Source organism: Ranitomeya variabilis, chromosome 2 (genome assembly GCF_051348905.1).
Source record: "Ranitomeya variabilis isolate aRanVar5 chromosome 2, aRanVar5.hap1, whole genome shotgun sequence".
NCBI classification, from domain to species: domain Eukaryota; kingdom Metazoa; phylum Chordata; class Amphibia; order Anura; family Dendrobatidae; genus Ranitomeya; species Ranitomeya variabilis.
This window is the reverse complement of record NC_135233.1, coordinates 617,032,155-617,045,159: the sequence shown is the minus strand read 5'-3', so window position 1 is coordinate 617,045,159 and position 13,005 is coordinate 617,032,155. Positions and strand designations below refer to the sequence as shown.

The 13,005-nt window shown below is 45.6% G+C and overlaps 1 protein-coding gene across 2 annotated transcripts in view; it reads right to left on the bottom strand.

Moving 5' to 3' along the window:
• Positions 1–13,005, bottom strand: part of LOC143807360 (thyrotropin-releasing hormone receptor-like) — an 88,298-nt gene that overhangs the window by 56,692 nt on the left and 18,601 nt on the right. Inside the window, exon 1 of one of the 2 annotated variants that reach the window (XM_077288807.1) lies at positions 7,037–7,113. The exons of the other annotated variant lie outside the window; for it this stretch is intronic. The gene's annotated coding sequence lies outside the window, so the exon portion shown is untranslated. Of the gene's footprint in view, positions 1–7,036; positions 7,114–13,005 lie in introns of those variants that run through there. 2 annotated transcript variants of the gene reach the window in all.

Sequence of the window (13,005 nt, the reverse complement as noted above, 5' to 3'; positions counted from 1 at the left end):
AAGCCGCAGCGTGTCCTAAGCTCCAGAGATATCCAAAGCCTCAGCGTGTCCTAAGCTCCAGAGACATCCAAAGCCGCAGCGTGTCCTAAGCTCAGGGATATCCAAAGCTGCAGCGTGTCTTAAGCTCCAGTGACATCCAAAGCCGCAGCGTGTCCTAAGCTCCAGTGACATCCAAAGCCACATTTACGTTATTCTTCTACTTGCTTCAATGCCTGATGGCAGCTTAGATCCTCCATAGCTCTCAGCCATTGGGTCACATGTCTGACTACAGATACATTGTAGTCTGTTTCCAAGGGCAACGAGCAGTTCTGAGAACAGTTCTGGGTGTGACATAACAGTCATCACTTGTGCTACTGAAGATACAATTGTTTTCCTCCACATCTGGGATATTTGCAGCTGTGTCAGGCTTCACGCAGCGTACGGACTGGGGAGAAGACCTGATATTATTCTGGGTCAGTGAGGACGCTCGTCACTTGAGTGAATTATTACTATCGATGAGTCTCTTAGAATCCGGACACTTCACCATTTATAGATTTATTTTCTACACCTACAGTTAACCCTTACACTGCATTGTGCAGGTTTTCGTCATGGTTACATATTAGACTCAGTGACCCTGGACAATAGTCACCACCATAGAACAAACAGTACCCTATAGGACAGACAGGATGCATATGGTGCCTCTTTGTTCCTATATCGAGCCGTCATTGTCCATCTTGTCCCGAGCTTCTCCCCGGTTGATGGGTTTATTCTTATTGAATCCAAAGATCGCTCTCATATGGATCTTTCTTTCCAAATTAAGCCATTCTCTTCCCTTGAAGTTATATGTCTCCATTATACATCAATCCCATTCCTACATCTACACTTCACCCTATGGTAATACCGATTCCAAGAGTGAGTATTCAGGGTACTTTACATAGTATCTCCCATTAGATGAATTATTGCAATGTGCAGGATTGTACCTGACAGATGCGGCTGCAGCTCAGGGTCCAGATCGTTAAAGTTCTGGAGTCAAAGACGTTTCCTTCTAACATGAAGCTTATGGGCCCCAATGTTAAACCACCAAAGGGCCCCAACTACACCACGTTCCAAATTATTATACATATTGTATTTACTCATATGCGTCATAAAGATGTCATTTTTTGTTTTCCCCATAACCTCCTTGACGGTTTGTGTCTTGGGGTCTTTGGATCACTGACATCAATCTCGGACACCTGTGAAAATTAGTTTCCCACGTGCCCAATGAAAGGAAAGCTCCTTAAGAAGAACGATACACATTATTAACGAGTCACAGGATTCAAGCAATATGGGAAAGAATAAGGATCTCTTCTGCCGAAAAGTGTCACATAATGTCTAGGACAAGGTAGGAAAACATTAGATGTCTCACGAAAACGTAAAAGTGAATCGTTGTGGACGGCCACCATGTCCCCACAAGCAGCAAAGAGGAGACGGCATCATGGGGGAGCTGGTAGCTCCTTTCAAGTCCTTGAAGGTTTAAAAATTACCTTATCAAAGTATGTAGAGCCATAGGATCACGGAACTACGCCATGACCTATGACAGTGTTCCCCAACTCCGGTCCTCAAGAGCCACCAACAGGTCGTGTTTTCTGGATTTCCTTAGTATGGCTCAGGTGATGGAATTGTTGCCTGTCTAGATGATGGAATTCTCACCTGGGTAATACTAAGGAAATCATGAAAACATGACCCGTTGGTGGCTCTTGAGGACCGAACTTGGGTAACACTGACCTATGATATCAGTCACACAGATTATACTATATAGAAAGGACTCGGGCAGTGGTGTTCTGCCAATGGTGACAGACCACGTGGCAGCTATGGGGCACGTGAGTCGCCCCCACAATCCTCCCCACATTGCACATTCAACTGTTTTGGCATCCTGGATTCCAATACAGTTGAAGGCAATGATGGGAGAGGGAGCCGTACGCTGACACTCCCTCTCCCATCATTCCCCCTCTGTGTCTGAGCTGTGTGACGTCTCAGCTCAGATGACGCAATGACGTTAATATAGAGCGCCCTCTGTGATGAGCAGTGCAGAGGGTCAGAAAACCAGAGAATGTACTATGTGCGGCCCATTATACTGTATGGAGAACTATATGGGGCCCATTATACTGTATGGAGGACTATATGGGGCTCATTATACTGTATGGAGGACTATGCGGTGCTCCTAATACTGTATGGAGGACTATATGGGGCTCACTATACTGTATGGAGGACTATGCAGTGCCCATAATACTATATGGAGGACTATATGTGGCCCATTATACTGTATGGAGGACTATATGGGGCTCATACTGTATGGAGAACTATGCGGTGCCCATAATACTGAATGGAGGACTATATGGGGCCCATTATACTGTATGGAGGACTATATGGGTCCCATAATACTGTATGGAGGACTATATGGGGCCCGTTATACAGTATGGAGGACTATGTGGTGCCCATAATACTGTATGGAGGACTATGTGGTGACCATAATACTGTATGGAGGACTATGTGGTGCCCATAATACTGTATGGAGGACTATATAGGAGGAAAATTATTTTGTAAAGGCTGCAAAGTTGTGAAATATGCTCTTCTGTGACCCTGCTGAATATTAAGGTTTTGTTATAAAAACTTCTGCTATGGGGCCCCATGATTTCTATGTACACCCCTGGACACAGGAAAAGCCTCTTAGTAAGAACCTATACAATGAGATGTAATCTCAAATGGCAGAATATGGTGGGTCCAGGAAAAGTGTTCGTACCAAGAGCTTCACTCTTCATAACATGCTGGCTGCAGCCACACACTCAGTCCACATCCACCGCAGCACCGCGGCTCGTCAGCAGATAATCCCCTTTTGTTTACGGGTTGGCGCAGTTTTGTCACACAGCGGTCGGCGAACATGAAATATGGAATTATATGTTAGGAGGAAGCTTCTCTCCCATTTTATCTTGTTTTTTTCTTTATTTTCTTCGATGGTGACATAATGTGTATTTCATACAAAGAATCTTCCACACCGATCTGGGATGAGATCCCAATACGTCCGTCTGCGGCGAGAAGACACGGTGATCCGCACATTAGATCTTATCTAGCCCTTCATGAGCTGTCTGCATTGTGGACTACAAGGGGTTAAAGCAGGGAAGCCAAAATGGGTCCAATAATATAGAGGCTGTGATGCCACTAGAAGATACCAGCCTTCCAAAAGCTGCGCCAATCGTAGGTTACCCACCGACCACTGCTCACTACCTGTAGGGGGCACTAGAGAGACAGCAGAAATAATTTCCATTGACATTTGTTCAAAAGTTGCTGCTTTCCAGTTAACTCTCAGGCTGCAACAATGACATTTCTTTCCTGGGGTGATAATGCATCGCTTGTGATGCAGAAATACCCCACTGTGCGTTATGATAACACCTGCAATACCTTCAAGACCCCTACACCAGCTGGACCCAACACCTTACCGCAGCTGGGCAAACATGTGCCAGGGGCAGAGTTGCCGACCGTTGGCCAAGTTGGTAGAAAACAGACAGTATAAAGGCCGATAGTAGAAGCTCCATGGATGTAGTATCGCTGATAATGAAGAATTACTCCGGCTCAGATTCATGACCCCGTTCATCCAGAGCCTCCTGATGAGCTAAAGAATTACATCAGCAGAACATTTCTTTCTCCTGGTAATTACTTTGTTACAATGTATCGGTGCAGATAAGACGTCTAGGATCCAGGCAGCTTACATCAAAGACGATTATCCCAACCTGAGCTGGTAAAACTATTGGACATATAATATAATGCAAAGTACTTTTTTTTTGTTATTTCCATTCAGTTACAGAGATCTTTAAAATGACAATCGATTGAAAGTATAATTAGCTCCTTTTTATTATACAAGGATCCGGAAAACCTTTTAAAATTGAAGATTCCTCTTAGACTCACGAGGACGGCCGAGGGTCTTCCATCTACAGGTCATGGTTTTATGGTGTGTGATACTTGACATGAGTGGAAATCTCACATTTGCGGCAGAAATACGGTAGCAGCATCGATTCCAAGGTTTCAATCATTGCTCTTTAACACAAACACCATTGATTTTCACCGGCATGGCCGTCCATCCGGGCTCATTCTCCAGACTCTCTGATGACATATCGCTTCATAAATACTTTAACAGGCTTTGACTGGCGGCCTCATGACAAGTTTCCTACCTGTGCGCGGTGACTGTGTCACTTAACTCGGCTCCAGTTAATTAAGCACCGCTTCAGAGCAGCGCCTCGCCTGACTCAGCTCCTGACAGCCCCAATGCTGAAGGCAACGAAGACATGCTAAATGTCAGGACCATGTGCTTGCAAATTAGCGATCTTTCAACTCATCCTCATCTCTCTGTGGTTTAGGTTAGGAAAACTGCTTTGAGACAAGTCTTCTCATCTCCGCTTCTCCACTCATGGTCAAGACGCGTGTTGATGTCACTTGCTCAAAACAACTGAGTTAAATAGCTTGCAAAAATCCCTGAGCTACACTGATTCTGCTGTTCTTTTCCGTTTTGCTCTGCGTGGCTCCATTGCAGAGATATTCACATTTATATCTTTTGGATCACAGTATGGGAAATCTCAGCTTGTAGTGCAACTGGGCATTTCTTCAGTCATCTCCGGTGGTGTGCACTTTTACTTCTCCCTCCAAGAGGCTGAGAATTGCAGATTGACAGCTGATCTAGCAGTCTAAAACACTTCGGAGCTGTAATTGGCAGCATCTGGGAGAAATGGATAAAACCATACACCACCGGAGAAGACGCTGAAGAAAAGCACTACAAGCAGAGATTTCCTATACTGCGCTCCAAAAGATACAAATGTGAGTATCTTCTCTGCAATGGAGCGACGCAGTGCAAACCGGAAAAGAGAGTCAGAATCAGGGAAGCTCAGGGATTCTTGCAAGATAAAAAGCAAGTGCATAGGCTATTGTTTGCAATGGCTCACCAATTTGGTGGGCAGGAAGATCTCGCTTCTTTATAATGAGGGATTAGCGCATTGGGATAGACATTTTTTTATTGAAAACCAAAAATGTTCTGTTTTCATAGACTGCTTAACTTGATTGGGTCTCTCAAAAGTCTTATGATAGACATGGTCCTCTTGTGACTTTCACAAGCATACGTGTCAGCACAGTAAATTTATGAACCAGGAAGCTTAGGATTAACAGAGCTGGTTCTACCAAGATCGAGGATGAGGGCCACAGGGCACTGCGGTATGGTGTTGGCATCAGACAATCTAACATGTGGAGACTGATTCACCATTTGTGATTTTTTTTCTTTAACTCACTTTTCCTTGTGATATTTGTCATTTGTTGCACCAAATTCTTCAAAATGGAGCACCTGGTTCATGATTTTTGCACAACAGGAAAAATCTTTATTTTTGTCAGTTTCTTTTTTTTTTTTGTTCAACTTTCTAGAGCAAAAAGTCACATATGTCGCTAAAATGTAAATAGTTGCAATTGATTAATTGCCTATTGGTGCCTATTATTGTCGTCAGCACTGCAGACAATCAGGGAGCTCAGCAGCTCTGCTGGAGTTGACGGTATTAGTTGCTCAGGGTCACTAAGCCCATTGATTAGCTGTTGACGGGGCGTCAGCGCTGTAGACATAGTACACATGCACAGAGTGCAGCAGCAAAGACTAAGCATTGGACCTGGGGAGGGTATTTATTTTTTTTAATTGAAGCCAGGAGACAGGGATTTTCTGAGACTAGAAAAACCCTTTAAGTCTAGTATTTGGCTAGCGCCACCATTCAACACGAAGCTGCATGCAGTGATACAAATCAAGGATGAAACAGACAATTGCAAATACACGTGGTGGATTAAAAAATGCTGCAGAAACCAAAGCACCGAGCGAGGACGGACTTTTCTGTGATGTTTCTGATGACAATAACATTTCTAGTGTTGGTCTCATATGTGGCAGAGGGACCCCCTGTAGCGTCCAGGTACAAAGACCACCTCTATTGCGCCACCTCTTGATTTGGGTGGAAATAAGGATCCAAAAGGCTGGATGTCATCCATGGAGATAAGCAGTGCCTGGATTCTCTGGCTTCCACTTGTCCCCTTATTGAAATGCATGCTACTTGGGGAATCCGGGGATGACTCATGTAACTACTGACACTACGCAATTGTTAGTCATCTGGCAGCTGCAGAACATCTTTGAGGAGGTCTGCATTAGTAAAGCTGCTCAATAAGAGAATATCAGCCGCCTCTTGTGAAATGGGAGAAGGAGGGAAGGAAAGACTGGAATCCTCTGTATCTTCTCCGACTCCGTCACTTAGTGAACTACACAGAGAAGAACAGGCATTCCCTCAGATGTGTCTGAACTGTCTCCAATGAATGAACGCATTCTGTGAATATTCTTATCTGGGCATTGAATGTTCGGGGGCATTAGGGGACTTAGATCACTTCACCCACAAGTAATGGAGGCTCTTAGTTGACAATATTCCGACTACAGGATCACACAGTCAGAGAAAGGTTGCCTTTGTGTATTATTTTTCTTCCCAGTCCTATAATGATTGGGTCTGACTCTGTATTAATGGAGGAAGTTGGGTAAAATGGTCCCATCACAAGTCTACCCCGTCCCAGTATAAGCCGAGTCCTCTCTTTCCAGGCAGGACAGAGCCTGTTGCTTGTCTGCAGGGCATGGAGGGATGAATCCCATTCCGGCACACGGACCCCGATGTTTCCTTTCCCCCCACAATGTTGTAGAATACGCAGAAGCCTTGCATTTTATCACAGCGAGGGCATAAAACAATTTCCATAAAGCAGCGTGATGGGTGGAGGGGGAGACAGCAGAAATCATTACCAGGTCGAGAGGTTTTCTATTCAAATCTCTCTATGTGAAGCAAATGTGAATGCGGAGAAGGATCATAAAAAATTGATTCAATTAAAAAGTGCAAAACTGAACGTTGTGCAAAACTCCCCAACACCCAAGCACCGAACAACTGCTGCGGAAAGAGGAAGTGGATGATGGAGGTGATGAATCCTGTAGGACGGGGAAAGGCGCTGGGACTGAAGGAAAGTCAATGTGCCTTACCTGTCCGTGGCTCCTCTCGCTGGGCAGGGTCGGAGCTGCTGCCTGCTGCCTCCAGCGCTCCCTCTCTCCGTCCTGATGATCTGCGCTGACAGTTATAAGGGGGCTTCACACCAGCTGATGGTTCTCCTCTGCGCAACAGCCTATAGGAGCGCAGAGTCCTCACCCCCTCCCACTAGCATGCTCAATCAGGGGGTCACTACCGAGACTGCAGGGGGCTAATCTGTACGACTGAAAGAGCACATTATGTGTGTGGGTATGCTACTGAGCACTGAGTATGGGGAATACAAGAGTGCACTGGATCACATGCAGGATTCCAGCAGATCGTCATGCTGCCTGCACACTTGTGACATACAGTGGCTTGCAAAATTATTCACCCCCTTTGCTTCTTACCTATTTTGTTACATTACAACCTGTGTTTAAATATTTTTGTAATCCGATTTGTGTGTGATGCATCAGCACTAAATAGCCCAAGTTGGTGAAGTGATAAGTGCAAGCGATTCCCTTCATAAGTCACATGCTTAGTGACAGGACGTCCGCTTGTGTGCAATCTAATGTCACATGTCTGTCAGTATTTACACTTTACCATTTCTGAAAGGCCACAGAGGCTGAAACGCTATTCACAAGAGGCACCGCTAAGCAAACACCATGAAGACCAAGGAGATCTCCAAACAACACCACGAAGACCAAGGAGATCTCCAAACAACACCACGAAGACCAAGGAGATCTCCAAACAACACAACGAAGACCAAGGAGATCTCCAAACAACACCACAAAGACCAAGGAGATCTCCAAACAACACCACGAAGACCAAGGAGATCTCCAAACAACACCACGAAGACCAAGGAGATCTCCAAACAACACCACAAAGACCAAGGAGATCTCCAAACAACACCACAAAGACCAAGGAGATCTCCAAACACCACCACGAAGACAAAGGAGATCTCCAAACAACACGATGAAGACCAAGGACATCTCCAAATAACACAACGAAGACCAAGGAGATCTCCAAACAACACCACAAAGACCAAGGAGATCTCCAAACAACACCATGAAGACCAAGGAGATCTTCAAACAAGTCAGGGACTAAAGCAACACTCGATTGGTTTAAAGGGAAAAGTGTAAATGTCTTGGAGTGGCCTAATCAAAGCCCAGACCTTAATCCAATTGAGAATCTGTGGTCAGACTTGATGATTGCGGTTCACCAGAGGAAACATCGAACCTGAAGGAAATGGAGCAGTTCTGCCTTGAGGAATGGGAAAAATCCCAGTAGCAAGATGTGATAAGCTGAGAGAGACTTATGCAAAAAGAGTTGCAGCTATAATTGCCACAAAAGGAAGCTCCACAAAGTACTGGGGGGATGATTCATTATGCACATTGAAGTTTTCAGTTATTTTGCCCTATTTGCTGTTTGCTTCAAAATAAAAACAAATACAAATGTTCACAGTTGTCAGCATGTTCTTTACATGAACTAATGCAAGAAAAAACAGGGAAACTCCAAGTTGTGAGGTAGCAAAACACAAAAAATGCCAAGGGGGTGAATACTTTCACAAGCCACTGTAACTCTCAGTTAGGGCTTGGTGATCACACAGCCTCTGCTGTAGTGGCTGACTTGATCAAGAGATCTTCTCAGAAGCAGCTGATAGACCCCAATCATCTCCTTCCTCTTATCCGAAAGCCCCGCCTGGTATATAACACCTATACACTCAGCTATAATGAATGGATGATTGACAGCTGTTTCATCAAGAGGTTCTGAAACAGCTGAAAAACCCTGTCATCCAGTACTTATATCATGGTCCCAACTCCGTGCCCTGCTCTAATGGGTGGATGATTGACAGGTCTACTCTCTTAAGAGCTATCTCCTTCCTCCTACCCGAGTAACATCTGGCAAAAAAAAAAATCACTATACTAAGCTGTAGTGGATGAATAATTGGTAGATCTGCCCAAAGTAGCTGATAGACCCCAAAGATCTCTTTCCTCTTACCTGAGAGCCCAACCTGGGATATAACCCTTATACCCTGCTCTACTGGGTGGATGACTGTCAGATCACCTTGTGGAGGAGCTGAGGTACCCCAGTAAACCCGTCCTCCTCCCTGAGAGCCCTACCTGGTATATAACCTCTATACCCTGCTCTAGGGGGTGGATGACTGTAAGATCACCTTGTGGAGGAGCTGAGGTGCCCCAGTAACCCCATCCTCTGCCCTGAGAAACCCACCTGGAATATAACCTCTATACCCTGCTCTAGGGGGTGGATGACTGTAAGATCACCTTGTGGAGGAGCTGAGGTGCCCCAGTAACCCCATCCTCCGCCCTGAGAAACCCACCTAGAATATAACCTCTATACCCTGCTCTAGGGGGTGGATGACTGTAAGATCACCTTGTGGAGGAGCTGAGGTACCCCAGTAACCCCATCCTCCGCCCTGAGAAACCCACCTGGAATATAACCTCTATACCCTGCTCTAGGGGGTGGATGACAGACAAATCACCTTGTGGAGGAGCTGAGGTACCCCAGTAACCCCGTCCTCCGCCCTGAGAAACCCACCTGGAATATAACCTCTATACCCTGCTCTAGGGGGTGGATGACTGTCAGATCACCTTGTGGAGGAGCTGAGGTACCCCAGTAACCCCATCCTCCGCCCTGAGAAACCCACCTGGAATATAACCTCTATACCCTGCTCTAGGGAGTGGATGACAGACAAATCACCTTGTGGAGGAGCTGAGGTACCCCAGTAACCCCGTCCTCCTCCCTGAGAGCCCACCTGGAATATAACCTCTATACCCTGCTCTAGGGGGTGGATGACTGTCAGATCACCTTGTGGAGGAGCTGAGGTGCTCCAGTAACCCCGTCCTCCTCCCTGAGAGCCCACCTGGAATATAACCTCTATACCTTGCTCTAGGGGGTGGATGACAGACAAATCGCCTTGTGGAGTTGCTGAGGTGCCCCAGTAACCCCGTCCTCCGCCCTGAGACCCTACCTGGTATATAACTAAATCATTCTACATTTGATGACCTGCAGTTCTGGCTGAGCTCCTGCGCTGTCCATGGTGCTGATCCTTCCTCAGGACCCCTGTCCATGGTGCTAAACCCTCTGCAGAGCATTGCATCCTTCCCTAGATGACCACTGTGTTAAAGGTGCAGCTGAGTTAACCCATTCATTGCCAAAAAATACCAGTCTAATTTCTGCTCTGCTCTCTGGGATTTTTTTTTTTAAACTGGATTCACGAGAACAGGGAAATACATGGACGAGTCTTCAATAACTAAGTGACAATGAGTTTCTGGGCAATTGACAACCCATATGTCCACCATTACAGCTCCCAGAGTGGCTGCCATTCAGCTCTCCCAGGCTCCTGAATGCCATGACTTCTCTTGACCTCTGAAGATGTCCAGTGCTATCTGTCATCCTACTGTCCTGAGCGTTGCTCATTGATGCCTCCATGGATCAGACTTTGGAGACACCTTGATTTCTTTGTCTTGTTTTTCAGACCATTATCCTGCAGATGGAGGCGCTGGCATACAACAATCCCACTGCCATGAAGAGCGACTGTACAGGTCCTTCTCAAAAAATTAGCATATAGTGTTAAATTTCATTATTTACCATAATGTAATGATTACAATTAAACTTTCATATATTATAGATTCATTATCCACCAACTGAAATTTGTCAGGTCTTTTATTGTTTTAATACTGATGATTTTGGCATACAACTCCTGATAACCCAAAAAACCTGTCTCAATAAATTAGCATATCAAGAAAAGGTTCTCTAAATGACCTATTACCCTAATCTTATGAATCAACTAATTAACTCTAAACACATGCAAAAGATACCTGAGGCTTTTAAAAACTCCCTGCCTGGTTCATTACTCAAAACCCCCATCATGGGTAAGACTAGCGACCTGACAGATGTCAAGAAGGCCATCATTGACACCCTCAAGCAAGAGGGTAAGACCCAGAAAGAAATTTCTCAACAAATAGGCTGTTCCCAGAGTGCTGTATCAAGGCACCTCAATGGTAAGTCTGTTGGAAGGAAAAAATGTGGCAGAAAGCGCTGTACAACGAGAAGAGGTGACCGGACCCTGAGGAAGATTGTGGAGAAGGACCGATTCCAGACCTTGGGGAACCTGAGGAAGCAGTGGACTGAGTCTGGTGTGGAAACATCCAGAGCCACCGTGCACAGGCGTGTGCAGGAAATGGGCTACAGGTGCCGCATTCCCCAGGTAAAGCCACTTTTGAACCATAAACAGCGGCAGAAGCGCCTGACCTGGGCTACAGAGAAGCAGCACTGGACTGTTGCTAAGTGGTCCCAAGTACTTTTTTCTGATGAAAGCAAATTTTGCATGTCATTCGGAAATCAAGGTGCCAGAGTCTGGAGGAAGACTGGGGAGAAGGAAATGCCAAAATGCCTGAAGTCCAGTGTCAAGTACCCACAGTCAGTGATGGTGTGGGGTGCCATGTCAGCTGCTGGTGTTGGTCCACTGTGTTTCATCAAGGGCAGGGTCAATGCAGCTAGCTATCAGGAGATTTTGGAGCACTTCATGCTTCCATCGGCTGAAATGCTTTATGGAGATGAAGATTTCATTTTTCAGCATGACCTGGCACCTGCTCACAGTGCCAAAACCACTGGTAAATGGTTTACTGACCATGGTATTACTGTGCTCAATTGGCCTGCCAACTCTCCTGACCTGAACCCCATAGAGAATCTGTGGGATATTGTGAAGAGAAAGTTGAGAGACGCAAGACCCAACACTCTGGATGAGCTTAAGGCCGCTATTGAAGCATCCTGGGCCTCCATAACATCTCAGCAGTGTCACAGGCTGATTGCCTCCATGCCACGCCGCATTGAAGCAGTCATTTCTGCCAAAGGATTCCCGACCAAGTATTGAGTGCATAACTGAACATTATTATTTGATGGTTTTTTTGTTTGTTATTAAAAAACACTTTTATTTGATTGGACGGGTGAAATATGCTAATTTATTGAGACAGGTTTTTTGGGTTATCAGGAGTTGTATGCCAAAATCATCAGTATTAAAACAATAAAAGACCTGACAAATTTCAGTTGGTGGATAATGAATCTATAATATATGAAAGTTTAATTGTAATCATTACATTATGGTAAATAATGAAATTTAACACTATATGCTAATTTTTTGAGAAGGACCTGTATAGGTAGGTGACATGCCATACCCAGGTGATGCCAGCAGGACATTGCCCCATCACACTGCCTCACCCATCTGTCTTCCATTAATGTATCTTGCTGCCATCTGTGCCCTTTACACGTGCACCCGGCCATCTGCAGAATGAAAGATGTGCTGCACCAGACGAGGCCACGATCTTCCATCGCTCCATGGTCCACTGTAGCAAATGGTGGACAGGGAGCTCTCAGCTCCATAATCAGCAATCTGCGATACTCTGCGGCTTCTGACATCTTCCCATAATTGCTGTGACGCTTTGTGCTTTACCAGAAATACAGAACTAAATACCAACTGGATGGAAGACGAATCCTGAACTTATTCCTAAGTGAGGTCTCATCACAGATCGCTTCAGTTCTGGAATTCTGGAAATCAACGGACGGAGACGACACTGATCTGTAAATGATTGAAAAATGGAAACAACATTATCACAACCTTTGGATTCTCCAGTTCAGAGTCTGAGCCTCGTGCAGAAATCTCAGCACCTCCGGCCTTGGCTGCTGTCACGGAGGTTATCAAAGGTCATCTATGGAAGGTTCTGCTGATGATCCACTGCTGGCAGCTCCTGTGTAATCATGACATCCCTGATCTGCCCGATGGAGACAACTCCGGAGACACTGCAGCATAGGAAGCAGGTTTAGGCCACGCAGGAGGCTCGCAGTAGTGTGAGGAACATGCGGCCTGGGGTTATTGTGCTGGGACCGCTCCCGGACACTTTGCAGAAATGAATGAACCACTGGTTCCACCAACAAATCAATGCAACGCTGAGCTGTTCGTACATCGGAA